This window comes from Mauremys reevesii, linkage group 14 (assembly GCF_016161935.1).
Source record: "Mauremys reevesii isolate NIE-2019 linkage group 14, ASM1616193v1, whole genome shotgun sequence".
In the NCBI taxonomy this organism is placed as follows: Eukaryota; Metazoa; Chordata; order Testudines; family Geoemydidae; genus Mauremys; species Mauremys reevesii.
Window position 1 is genome coordinate 36,900,428 of NC_052636.1, and position 14,205 is coordinate 36,914,632.

The 14,205-nt window shown below is 43.7% G+C and overlaps 1 long non-coding RNA gene across 1 annotated transcript; it reads right to left on the reverse strand.

The window, feature by feature from the left end:
- Positions 1–209: 209 nt before the first annotated feature.
- LOC120381595 lies at positions 210–13,963 on the reverse strand. The gene is made up of 3 exons (XR_005588104.1): positions 13,902–13,963; positions 8,729–8,855; positions 210–266 (listed from the first exon to the last, which is right to left on the reverse strand). It is a non-coding gene; the product is annotated as an uncharacterized LOC120381595 (long non-coding RNA).
- Between the last annotated feature and the right edge of the window lie 242 nt (positions 13,964–14,205).

Sequence of the window (14,205 nt, forward strand, 5' to 3'; positions counted from 1 at the left end):
AGGGAAGCCATGAGTGAGATCTGCCATAATGATTCCACATCTGCAGAGAACAATCCTGAACTTGGAGAGCTCACAGGGTCTTTGTAGGGCATCCCAAATGTTTCCTGCATTCCCACACAGTTATTGAGTTGGTTTAACCAATTCCTCACCTGTGCAGGCAGCTCTTGGAAGCACTTCTTTCTCAGAGCCCTGGAGGTCTGGGACCCACGGCTCTTCCCCTCGTTCCAGCTGCGAGATCACATCAGGTTTGGAAACTGGAAACCCTACTGCAGGCAAAGAAAACCAGGGAGGTCAGTGGAATTTGTGGGATACTTGTCACAAAGAATAGTCCATGGTTTTAACCCCCAGCTCATTTTTAAGCAGTAACATCCCAAGGCCAGCTTTCTTGGCTCAAAGTGGCAGGAGAATTATTATGATTATAAATCATATTCATTACCTTGCCTAAGGACCAACTAACAGTGGGTCCCCATTGTGCTAGGAGAAGTACAAACACAGAATAGTAGATGGCCCATGCCCTGAAGAATTTACAATATGAATAGACAAGACAGACACAGAATGGGGGAAGGGATAGACCCCACTGTTAGAATAGAGATATTCAGGCCAGCCTGTAAAGCCTATAGTTTAAGAACTTAGGGGCATTTTTATCACTTAGCTAGTTACAGGAGTACGAAAACAAAGTGTAGTAAGTGCAGGCCCTAATAAAGGCCCAGTATGAGGCCAGAGGCCTGAACTAAAGTAATGGTCAAGACTTTGCTAACATAAAGCAAAGTTAAGCTGTGAGCCAGAGGTAGGCCCTGCTCACAGAAGCTGGCAGGAAAAGGGCTGATGCTGCAGAAATACATATTCACCTAGCATATCAAAGGATAAACACAGTATTAGAACATATTATACCGAAACATTCCATAGATAACAAAAGGACAGGCCGACCCATCCCAATGACAGGGGCAAAAGGGTAAAATGATGGATAGAGTTGTTTTGTACGAACCAACATGTACAAGGTAGAAGGCGGTGCCTTAATACGTAGAAGGGTTGTAACTTGCTACGTAGAGAGGTTGTACCTCAATACGTCAGGTGTGATGTGTAACTTGTTTGTACCTGTGTATAAGAATGCATCCCTGGGGAGGTGCCTTTGTCCGGCCGTAGGGGGAGTGGAAAGTCCCGCCACTAAGCCGGGTCCTTGCCAAGAGGCACTTTCTCGTAGTATGCCCTGAATTAGGCTAAGAAACCTACAGGGAACTGCAATTGTGTCCGAGGTCGCAATAAACCTAGCCCGATGTGGCTTTGCATCTTACTGGACTCTGTGGTCATTGGGGATTCTCGTCGGGTCTGCTGTGTCAGCTTCTGCAGAGCTGGGGCAGCACACAGAGGGACTCACACACGCAGCCGAGTGATATCAACAAGGAGACAGCAGAGCACCACACCGGTACCGCTCTGACAACACTGGTGACCCCGACCGCTGATCTGGTGAGTAAGCGAGCCTGCCGTGGTAAGAATCGCAATCCAACATGGCAGTAAACCTCGAGCTAGGGAACCCCCTTATCCCCTCCCTTTTAATCCCCACGGAGTTTGATAACTCCTGGACCCGCTGGATTGCCAGTAAAGGGGGTCCTTATGAATTTAAAAAAGAGAGTGGGGAAACATGGACTGGCATATGTAGAGCGACGGTACAGACCGAGGCTCTGAGAAATAGTAATAGAAGTAAAAAAGCAAGAATTTTGCAACTCCTGTCTATGGCAGTGAAATGGCTTAAACAGCATGCTGGCATGCTGGCCAAGCAAGTAACAGTAACAAAGAAAGAGTTAAAAGAATCAAAAGAAGCTACACAGCCCTGGAATGCTCCCACCCCCCTTGCAGGGTGGCAAGCAGCCCAGAGACAACCAGTACAGGAACAAAGTAAAACACTGGAAACAGCTGTAAGGAACCTACAAAAAATACATGTGCCATCCCCTGTTATAAATATTGGTGGTAAACAGCAGGCTTCAGGTAGCTACCCTGTGCCTGAAGAATGGGGACAGAAATGAAAAAAGGTGGCCCTAGTAAAATTAAAAAATAAAACTGGGTCCACTGCATTGCAACCATCACCTTATGATAAAAGCCAGGTTCCAGTTAAACTTAAACCGGAACCTAGACTGGTGCCTGTCAGAACGGGACAAGTAAGTGCACAGAAGGAAAGAGTAGCAAACAATACTCTCATTAAATTGGTAAATCAAATGAAGGAAAAAATGGAACAGTTCACAGAGCACATTAGGACACAGGAGCTGCGACTCGATCGCAGAGGAGTGAATAAAAAAGAATTCCAAAGTAAAAAACTGAATTTAAGCAGGTTAACACCTAAAATTAATGCATTAACACATGGAGCTGCCCAAAAACAGTTAATTGCAGCAAAAAAGGGCACTCCCACTATCCATTTGGCATGCACACAAAAGCAACAGACACTGGGGGAACAAATTCAGGTTTTACAAGAGCAGGTAACTACCCCCAATCTCCTCTCACAGCCAGGATAAAAACCAGGGGCGCAATTCCCAACTGTGCAGGTTCCCAATTGCTTTGACCCATGGAACCACACTCGCGCTCATATCTAAAAATATAACCTTGTTTCTTAAATATTTGTACATACCAATTAAGTTTTGTCCTTTATATGTTAGGACAGTTTGCTAAATTTGTTTCAGTTTGCTAAATTTGCTGCTGCTGCTTGTACTTTCAAATACCTTGATGGAGTTAATCTCTCTTGGCTCAGGTCTCGCTACCTTCCTAGGTTGCTCTTCACCCCCCCTCCTTCCCCCCTTCCCCCCTCCGTCTTTTTTGTTTTAAAAGTTAAGAGTTACAGTTTTTACACAAATCTCCAAAAAATAAAGCAATTAAAAACAGAACAAAACAAGAAACAAAAACAAAACAAGGTAAAAACTTTAAATCCAGTAAATTAATTATTTTAACCCTTCAGGAATGCAACAGCTGGAATTATTCCTAACTTTCTTGAAGATATGGTTGCCAAGCAACAGAAATGCACTCTCTGCTTATAATCCTAAGCACTAACTAATATTTAAAACATGGGCCTTTTTTTTATTTCCATATAGCAGAGTTTTAAAATAATGTTAAATATAAAGTAATGCAAAATTCCTTGTTAACAAATTAATACAGTACATTTGGCAAACAATTTGTTTTTAATCAAATTTATACTACAAGTTTTAAATAAGGTAATAACATTTTACTTTTTATTTTTGGTTGTGTTATTTTGTATAGTTATGAATAGAATTTTGGCGCCATTTGTTTTTAATTGTAAGTTTGTCCTGTATGTCATGTGTGTGTTTTGTGTCTATGTTGTGTGTGTCACGTGACTATTTTTTTTTTTAATTATTTTTATTTTGTTGCAACAAAAGTCAATTTTATACCCTTTCAAAAATATATATGAAATGTGGTACCACACTATTTTAAAATCATGGTTGGGGTGTAATCACAGTATTATTAGCACCAACTTTTTGTGCAAAGTTCAAAAAGGTTTCAGTTACAAATATATGTACATATATTTTTGCCTCAACAAATAATGCAATTGCAAACAAAAAGAATTCTCTTTTATCAATCACAGTTTTGTTTTTTAAGGTTTTTTTTAAATTGTTATTCAAAGAAAAAAAATGTAAGGGGAAACCTCAACGTTAAGGTAAAGATAATACTAACAAAATGTCAATTTCTTGTTTGGGCTTTTTATAAACTTGTTTGCATTTTTAAATATAGTTATAACAATGTCATAACCAAGATGTTTTAAAATAACAATTTATGCATAAAGCTAACCAAACAATTTTAACCTAACAAGGTTTTAACATTTTCAACAGGTTTCCCACCTTTGGCTCCCAAACATGGCAAAGCATCATAAAAATATACCCTCAAATACCCTCAAAGTATTTGCATGTATCTGTATTTAAAATTTATTTTGGTTTAATTTTATAGTTGGTTTAATTTTATATGCTTTTCTTTTGTTATGTTATGTTAATGGGAAGCAATGGTTGTTAAGGTTTGTGCTTCTAAACAGTTAACAAGAATAAAGTTGGTATCACAAGCAAATTAACTCTATAAAAGCTAGTTAAAATTATATTACTAACTCTTTTGCTGAAACAAAGTGTTCAGCAAGGGAAAGCAATACACCTTCTCATGGAAGATTATGAACATTTATTTTAGCCATTAAGTATGACATTTAGTATTAAATATTAGTAATGCACCCCAAATAAAAATGAATGTCTATACAACAATTGCAAAAGTATAGCTTGTGTTATAAAAGACTCGGTCCCTATTACATTGTTCTTATTACATTGTAAACAAACTAAGTCAAAACTGTGTATTAAGTTTGGGTTACTGAAAAGCAAACAAAAAACTTTACTATGTTAACTAACAAAAGTTGTTTAAGTTGCATCCCACAGACCAAAGACACCAGAAAATATCACACCCTGAAGACACCAGTTCATATCTGTATACAGTGAAGAAACCCCCAAGCATCAAGAAAAGAAAAATGAAGTGTTTTATAAATAAGAGACTGGTCAATTACACCTCTATCTACAATATATGGACAATTAATTTAATAATCAGCTAAAAACCACTAGCTGGACCAGAAAAACTGTCATTTAATTTCAACTTGGTTACTGTGTAAAAACAACTGTATTATCACTGTACTACTGTATTATTACTGTACTGCTGTATTATTATTGTACTGTGTATTATTATTGTATTGTATTACTGCTGTGCAATATGTATAACCCTGCTAAACTGTTTAACCAACACACAGGTACAAATCAACAAACAAATGGCAGCAAACAACATGAAGACAAGGAAAAAACAAATTGGTAAAGAAACTAAGTTACATAGTAACTACAAATTGGGTAAACAAATTGCCTGTTAGTACCAGTCATAATTTGGGTCAGTAACACTGCATCCTAACTGAGGCACATGTTATTCAAAACAATCTTGTTCAGTGTCTGGGTACCAATATTAAATCCAGACACAGCAATATTTAATAAATTGGTTACTGTCCATTCAGTAGGGTATCTGGAATACAGCATCCATAAGAAACAACTGGATCTACATCAACCGATGGAACAGAGAAGCTACCCACTTCTGTTTCCTGCCCAGTGAAGCTAACTAGAGGGTGACAACCAGCTTTAAGGATAACCTATAACATGAATGGACAGTACTGTGTAGTAACTAATTACAATATATTTATATATAAAGGCCTCAGTGGTAGTGTCACTACTCCAAATTTCTGTTTTACTTCTCATATACACTGTGGGACACACTATCATAATCCCTATCCCAGTATTTTAAAACACTCAGCCTACTACTAATAATGAGAGAGATAGTCACTGAAATTGCCCTAATAGGGGTGTGTGTCTATCTGTGTCACCAAAGTAAAAGGGCCAGAGTACACCAGCAGACTGGAAAAACATGGTTATGTTTGGATATAAGGTGGGGTCATATATACACATACATGCTATACATATATGCCCATACACACTACAAATATATATGCCATATCCATATAATTCATATATATTAATTATTTGGGAGTGCCTCTAAGGCTCAATCATAATGTTACATTCCTCAGTCATGGTCCCGGGCCTAACATTCCCAGGCCCACCATAAGGGTCCTAAATGAATTGGATAATGAAAACTGTCTGCCAGTCGTACGAGGGAATGTGCAGACTAAACAGACAAATGGGGCATGAGTGTATGGATGGTAAAATAAGGTAACCACATAACAGTGTTTAGCCCACTGGGTTATCTTTAGTCCGTACATTATGCTTTTCCGGGACGATGGGTAAACATCCTCCCCATAAAAAGACAAAAAGCGGGGGAATGTAGTAAGTGCAGGCCCTAATAAAGGCCCAGTATGAGGCCAGAGGCCTGAACTAAAGTAATGGTCAAGACTTTGCTAACATAAAGCAAAGTTAAGCTGTGAGCCAGAGGTAGGCCCTGCTCACAGAAGCTGGCAGGAAAAGGGCTGATGCTGCAGAAATACATATTCACCTAGCATATCAAAGGATAAACACAGTATTAGAACATATTATACCGAAACATTCCATAGATAACAAAAGGATAGGCCGACCCATCCCAATGACAGGGGCAAAAGGGTAAAATGATGGATAGAGTTGTTTTGTACGAACCAACATGTACAAGGTAGAAGGCGGTGCCTTAATACGTAGAAGGGTTGTAACTTGCTACGTAGAGAGGTTGTACCTCAATACGTCAGGTGTGATGTGTAACTTGTTTGTACCTGTGTATAAGAATGCATCCCTGGGGAGGTGCCTTTGTCCGGCCGTAGGGGGAGTGGAAAGTCCCGCCACTAAGCCGGGTCCTTGCCAAGAGGCACTTTCTCGTAGTATGCCCTGAATTAGGCTAAGAAACCTACAGGGAACTGCAATTGTGTCCGAGGTCGCAATAAACCTAGCCCGATGTGGCTTTGCATCTTACTGGACTCTGTGGTCATTGGGGATTCTCGTCGGGTCTGCTGTGTCAGCTTCTGCAGAGCTGGGGCAGCACACAGAGGGACTCACACACGCAGCCGAGTGATATCAACAAGGAGACAGCAGAGCACCACACCGGTACCGCTCTGACAACACAAAGAATCAAAATCACTGTCTGTATTTGTAAGGGCCTTCTCTTACTGTGACCGTCTGAGGCCTTGTTCTTAGGCTAAGGCCTTTGGCTAAGCAGCAGGGGCAGCCATAACCTGGGAAGCGAAGGGTCACACCCTCACATCCCAAACCAGTCACACTGAAATAAGGTGCTATTGGGCTGTAAGGAAGATGATCCTGTCCCGATAGTGCCCATCACCACCAGATAAAGAAACAGATCTTAAGATGGTTAAAGAAAACTTAGTTTGACAGCAGCCTATCTGGCAAGAAATCACTTCTCAATGCTTGTGGTTGTGAAACCCTCATTTCTGTATTGTTTTATTTTTATGGCCACCACTTTTACAATGTTAATCAGTCTGGTTGTCTAACTGGTTTTGTCTGCTGTACAATTAATTTTGCTAAGTGTAAGTTAATTAGGGTAGTGGGATACAATTGGTTAGAGAATTATGTTTCAATGTGTTAGGATTGGTTAGTTAAATTTCAATACAATGATTGGTTAAGCAAAGATATAGCTGAGCATATTACTATATAAACTGAGTCAAACAGGAGGGGGAACAGGAACAGGGGACACAGGATAAATGCTCTGCGGCATCAGAGCTGGTAAGGGGGACACAGGGTAAATGCTCGGTGGTGTCAGAGCGGATAAGGGGGACACGCCGCCAAAGACCCCAGGCCCCCTGAATCCTCTGGGCGGCCCTGGGTGACAATCATTCCCTTGTCTCTGTCGGGTATTCCATTGATGTAGGTTACTCCCAGCCAGTCCTTAATGACCCATTCATATCACCCCATGACAGCTACATGACAAAACACCTCACGTCTCCTGCTCTTTAGAATCATAGCAATACCAATCACAGCAGGAAACTGAGGTGTGCATTGGCATCATACAAGTATCACCAAAAGTCCCACCTCTATCTCAGACGCACTGCTCACAGACCCTGGAGAGAAAGCAAAGCACAGGAACTGGACGTTAGTCCAGCGAACACAGTGGAGGACAAGCTGCAATCCTCAAACCCTGGTCAAAAAGGAGAGGCATGTGGGTCCCTGCCCACAGAGAGGGGCTGGCTGGAGGCCTGATACCTGAGGGGCCATTCCGTGAGCAGACCATGGAGGCAGGTCAAAGGCTTCGCTACCCCAGAACTATGACATCGCAAAAGCACATTTTGGGGAATTAGGAAATCTAGTGACTCAGGGGTAACGGGAGGGAGAATTAAACTCCCCCAGTGGGAGGAGAAGGCTGGGGAATTACACACTAACATTCAGGAGCAACAGCCTCTCATTCTTCCGGAAAAGGAGAAGGTCAGAAACAAGAACTGGGCCACGCAGCCTCAGGAGGGACAGGCTCAGAGATCCAAGGAGCCGGGAGGGAAGACAGCTTGTGGCTGCTGCAGATGGGGAGAGGGGGGACAAGACTCTCTCCAAACTCTCACTCTTCTTGACCCCGACCTGATTTTACGATCTATGACCTAGTCTCACGTCTTGTGGGCAATTTCATACTCACTAGAGGTAAGATGTCATTCTCAGAGAATTGCTTATTAGCTTGGAACATGCGTGGAGGGGCAAGGAGGTGAACATAGATAAATGGGTTATTAAGGGCAGGTCGACACTACAGCCGGGATTGACACTCTGAGATCGATCCAGCCTGGTCGATTTAGTGATTCGATTTAGTAAACGTAGCTTAAGCTTGCTACAGTTCAGGGCCTTATATTAAGTTGAGGCTTTGTGAGAGTGGTTATGCTGAAGTCTGGGATTTACCTGAGGTTTGGGTACGGATTCAGGGTTAAAGGTCTGGGATCCCCCACAGCTCTAGATCCCCAAACCTCTCCTCCTCCCACTGACCCACCCAGCCCACTTCCTGGGTGCCCTTCCTTCACACTCCCCTCTCCTTCTTCCCATTACTGGCAGCTGGCATCACCTCCCGATACCTTGGGAGCTTCTTCTGTTCCCTCCTCATCTCTCATTACCTCCTCCTCCCTGCTGCCTGCTTGTATATGGAAGATAAGGAAAAAAGGGGGCAAAGAAACTTGTCAAACTTGGATGATGAATAAAGTTATTACTGCTCAGGTTCTTTAGAGACCCCACAGCTTTAATAACCCAGGGACAGGACTCCTTACCCAGTGAGGTCACCGTCTCATAGTTCTCCTGCATGACATCCCTGTGGAGGGCTCTCTGAGTGGGGTCCAGCAGAGTCCATTCCTCCTTGGTGAAATATACAGCTACCTCCTCGAAGGTCACCGGCCCCTGAAAGAGCAAGAGTCCAACACTCAGGACCTGCTGCCCCACTCACAACCCCACTACTCACAGAACAGCAGCATCAGGTGAATGGAAGCTCTGGGAGGCACATGTTAACAGAGTCCCACCTCACCTTGCTTAGAGCAGCCAGGAGGCATCAGAGGGTGGAAAGAGAGAACCTCTGTGTCTCCCAGCTGACAGATGGAAGCAGGGTCTTCACATTTGTTACATAGCTACTAGCCAGAGATAGATATAGGAGGTGGGGCTGTCTCTGGACCCTGCTAGTGGCTCCCTGGTAGGAATCCCAACACTCTCCACATAAAATATATGGAAGAAAGGGGAAGTCAATAGTAAAGAATCTAAGTTAGAAGGTCAGAATTGTAGAAAGCTAGCAAGGGAAGCTATCAGAAATCAATGATCAACCAATGAAAATAAGAAGGAAGTTTTTAAAAGTACAAAATTAATCCTAACAATGGTAGTGGTAAATTACTAGATGGAAATGGCAGAATCATCAAAATAATGCAGAAGAGGTAAAAATGTTCAATAAATATTTCTCTCCTGGATTTGTAGAAAAACAGATGATGTAACTCATATCATAAGACGTTGACGCTGACAGTCTTTCCATTCCAAAAGTAACTCACGAGGATGTTAAACAGCAGCTATTAAAGTCAGATGTCTTTAAATCAGTGGGTCCAGATAACTAGAGTTTTGAAAGACCTGCTGGAGGAGCGTGGTGGACTGTTAATGTTGATTTTAATTAGGACTTGGAACACTTGGGAAATTCCAGAAGACTGGAATAAAGCTAATGCTGTGCCAATATTTTAAAAGTATAAAAGAGATGACGCAGCTATTTATATGTTTGTCAGTCTGAAATCGATACTGGGCAAGAGAATGGAGCAGCCAATACTGGATTTCATTAATAAAGAAAGGATAGTAATATAATTAGTACCCATTAAAAGGTTTAGACACAATAGATCCTGTCAAACTAACTGGATATCCTTATTGGATGAGATCAAAAGTTTGGTTGCAGCTAATAGTACTGATGTAATATATGTAGGCATATGAGTTGGTTCAGCACAATATTTTGACTAGAAAGGTACAAAATACACACGGCATACATTAAATAGATTAAAAACTATGATTGTAAATGGGGAACCATGGTCGAGTGGATTTCTTTCTAGGGGGTTCCCACAAGGATTGGATCTTGGCCCTGTGCTATTTAACATTCTTATCAATGACCTGGAAGAGAATATAAAATCATCACCGATAACGTTTGCAGTTGCCACAAAGACTGGGGGTGGGGGTAACTAATGAAGTGTCAGTAGCTTCAGGCTTCAGCACTGGGAGTCTGGGAAATTTTCCCAGTCCTGACTAGAGGGTTATTTCCTGTTCCACAAAGACGGGAAGTTTCATTCTCTGCACTTGAGCCTTGACATTAGGACCTATCTGACACTACAGCCCATATTCAGCATAGTGGCAGGATTATAATATGATTAGGACATGAGGCATTTTGTACAAGATGAGCCATGTGCGGTGTCACTGGAAAAGTTATGATTTGCTGAATATGATTATCCTACCTGTGTGCATGGATCATGTTTGTATCTGAAGTTATGGATATTGACTCTGTATCTGTCTTTCAAATGTGCTTACTCTGGGTAACAGCCACAACGAGCCTTTCAGGTACAACAATGAAGAAGCCAGACAGTGTTCATGGCTCATCAACAAAGACAATGGACTGTGGAAGAGCTTAGCCTTCCTGTGAATGTTTCAACCAGCCTATGAGTTATGGCTGCTATGACTCAGCAGGACATGCTAGAGCATGTGACCAGACCACATGACAATGAACTTCATTTTGGTACCTGTATTTTTCCACAAACTGGACTGGGAACTGAGTTTAGAAAAAAGGGTTCCTGCCATATGGAAAAGCTACATAAGGTGGGGTGTGACATCATCTCTTGGCCTCATTCCCCAGACAAGAGAACTCCTGGAAGCACCTGAGGAACAAAGACTGAACTGGGGGAAGTGCTGTCCCAGGGTAAAGGGATTTCTAGCTTGTGTATGGAAACTTGGTGGGCTGCTTGTAGCATCAGTCAGGGTGAGAAATTGCTAATTCAAATTCTATCCATCTAGTATGTTAGGCTTGGTTTGAGTTTTTGGTTGTTTGCTAAGTAATCTGCTTTGATCTGTTTGCTAATACTTATCGCTGGGAAATTGGCTGTTGTCTTCTCTCTCTCCTTGAGTGGCTTAGGTAAAGCACTCAGGTAGCTTAGTTGGCTGCATGCCGCCACCTGCTGTCGTGTTGGGTGATAACAGGGCCTGGAGAGGCTGGCTGAATCTCCAGCAAAGCAGTGTGAGAAGGGCCAGCCCGGCTTGAGGGTTAGAGGGCACAGTGGGGTGACAACCCATCGCACCCTAGAGTACACAAGTCTCAGCAGGTTTGTCACATCCTGTCCCCTTCCTTTCTCCACCCAAGATATTTCCTGCCTCCCACCACCTCTAGCAGCTCCCACCAGTGGTGAGCTCCAGCTGGGTCGCATGAACCGGTTGTTAAATTTAGAAGCCTTTTTAGAACCGATTGTTCCAGGACAACTGGTTCTAAAAAACTTTTAAATTTAACAAAGGCTCGGGCAGCTGTCCACCTGGCCGCTGGCCCCAGCTCACCTCCCCCTCTCCTCTGAACACTCCGCCCTCCTTCTCCTCCCCCTCCCCTGCTTCCCACGAATCAAATGTTCACGGGAAGCCTGAAACAAGCAGCAGGCAGGTAAGCCGGGGCCGGGGGGGACGCGCGCGGCCCAGTCCGGTTCCACCTGAGCGGCTAGAACATAAGAACGGCCGTACCGGGTCAGACCAAAGGTCCATCCAGCCCAGTATCTGTCTACCGACAGTGGCCAATGCCAGGTGCCCCAGAGGGAGTGAACCTAACAGACAATGATCAAGTGATCTCTCTCCTGCCATCCATCTCCATCCTCTGACGAACAGAGGCTAGGGACACCCTTACCCATCCTGGCTAATAGCCATTTATGGACTTAGCCACCATGAAGTTATCCAGTTCCCTTTTAAACATTGCTATAGTCCTAGCCTTCACAACCTCCTCAGGTAAGGAGTTCCACAAATTAACTGTGCGCTGCGTGAAGAAGAACTTCCTTTTATTTGTTTTAAACCTGCTGCCTATTAATTTCATTTGGTGACCCCTAGTTCTTGTATTATGGGAATAAGTAAATAACTTTTCCTTATCCACTTTCTCAACATCACTCATGATTTTATATACCTCTATCATATCCCCCCTTAGTCTCCTCTTTTCCAAGCTGAAGAGACCTAGCCTCTTTAATCTCTCCTCATATGGGACCCTCTCCAACCTCCTAATCATTTTAGTTGCCCTTTTCTGAACCTTTTCTAGTGCTAGAATATCTTTTTTGAGGTGAGGAGACCACATCTGTACACAGTATTCGAGATGTGGGCGTACCATGGATTTATATAATGGCAATAATATACACTCAGTCTTATTCTCTATCCCCTTTTTAATGATTCCTAACATCCTGTTTACTTTTTTGACTGCCTCTGCACGCTGCGGACATCTTCAGAGAACTATCCACGATGACTCCAAGATCTTTTTCCTGACACATTGTAGCTAAATTAGCCCCCATCATATTGTATGTACAGTTGGGGTTATTTTTTCCAATGTGCATTACTTTACATTTATCCACATTAAATTTTATTTGCCATTTTGTTGCCCAATCACTTAGTTTTGTGAGATCTTTTTGAAGTTCTACACAATCTGCTTTGGTCTTAACTATCTTGAGTAGTTTAGTATCATCTGCAAATTTTGCCACCTCACTGTTTACCCCTTTCTCCAGATCAGTTATGAATAAATTGAATAGGATTGGTCCTAGGACTGACCCTTGGGGAACACCACTAGTTACCCCTCTCCATTCTGAGAATTTACCATTAATTCCTACCCTTTGTTCCCTGTCCTTTAACCAGTTCTCAGTCCATGAAAGGATCTTCCCTTTTATCCCATGACAGCTTAATTTACGTAAGAGCCTTTGGTGACGGACCTTGTCAAAGGCTTTCTGGAAATCTAAGTACAATATGTCCACTGGATCCCCCTTGTCCACATGTTTGTTGACCCCTTCAAAGAACTCTAATAGATTAGTAAGACATGATTTCCCTTTACAGAAACCATATTGACTATTGCTCAACAGTTTATGTTTTTCTATGTGTCTGACAATTTTATTCTTAACTATTGTTTCGACTAATTTGCCCGGTACCGACGTTAGACTTACCGGTCTGTAATTGCCGGGCTCACCTCTAAAACCCTTTTTAAATATTGGCGTTACATTAGCTAACTTCCAGTCACTGGCTACCGAAGCCGATTTAAAGGACAGGTTACAAACCTTAGTTAATAGTTCCCCCTGGCCCCGGCCGAGCGTCCCAGCCGGGTCCCGGCCAAGCACCCCTGGCTCGGGCTGGTCCCAGCCGAGTGGCTCCGACCTGGTCCAGCTCGGGCCCTGCAGCACCGGTCCCAGCCGAGCGGCTCCAGTCCGGCTCGGGGAGTCGGGTCCTGCGGCCCAGTCAGGACCTGGTCCTGGCCCCCGACAGTGTGGTAAGGGGGCAGGGAGGGGGTGTTCGGTGGGTTGTGGGGGGGTGGATGGGGTCAGGGCGGTCAGAGGGCAGGGAACAAGGGGATTGATTGCGAGCAAGGGTCCCGGGGGGCAGTCAGGAAGGAGCAGGGGTTGGATGAGGTGCTGGGGGGCAGTCAGGGACAGAGAGAAGGCGTGGTTGGATGGGGCAGAGGCTCTGGGGGGGCATCAAGAATGAGAGGAGGGGTTTGATGGGGTGGCAGGGGGCAGTCAGGGGACAGGAAAGGGGGTGGATGGGTCGGGGGGTGTCAAGGAGCACGGGGGGGGTAGGATGGGGCATGACCCCCTCGTGAGGTGAGGAGGAGGGAACCTGTTAATATTTTGGCAGCTCATTACTGGCTCCCACCCTCCTATACATTTACTGATTCTCTCCCTCCAAGCAGAACCCACCACCAGCTCCCTGAGAATCCCTTACCTGAGCCAGCTCCATTGCAGCCATTTCCTTCCCCCTGGGAGGAGGGGATGATCTGGAGCGAAACGTGGACGTTATTCTGTAGCCTGCCAAGGCGAGAAGGGCAATGTGAGAGAATTCAGACAGGGTTTTTGTCCTTTCCACATGTTGATTCCTCCCAGAATTTTCGCCTGCTAATGGACACTCTAGGTTCTGCCACACTGTGAAGCACAGAGTGACCTTATCCCAGTACAGGCCTAGCCCCCTCCCACCAGGGTGTGACCCTCTGACACATGGTGAAACCCTCCCAGCAGCAGAGTCTCTCTCT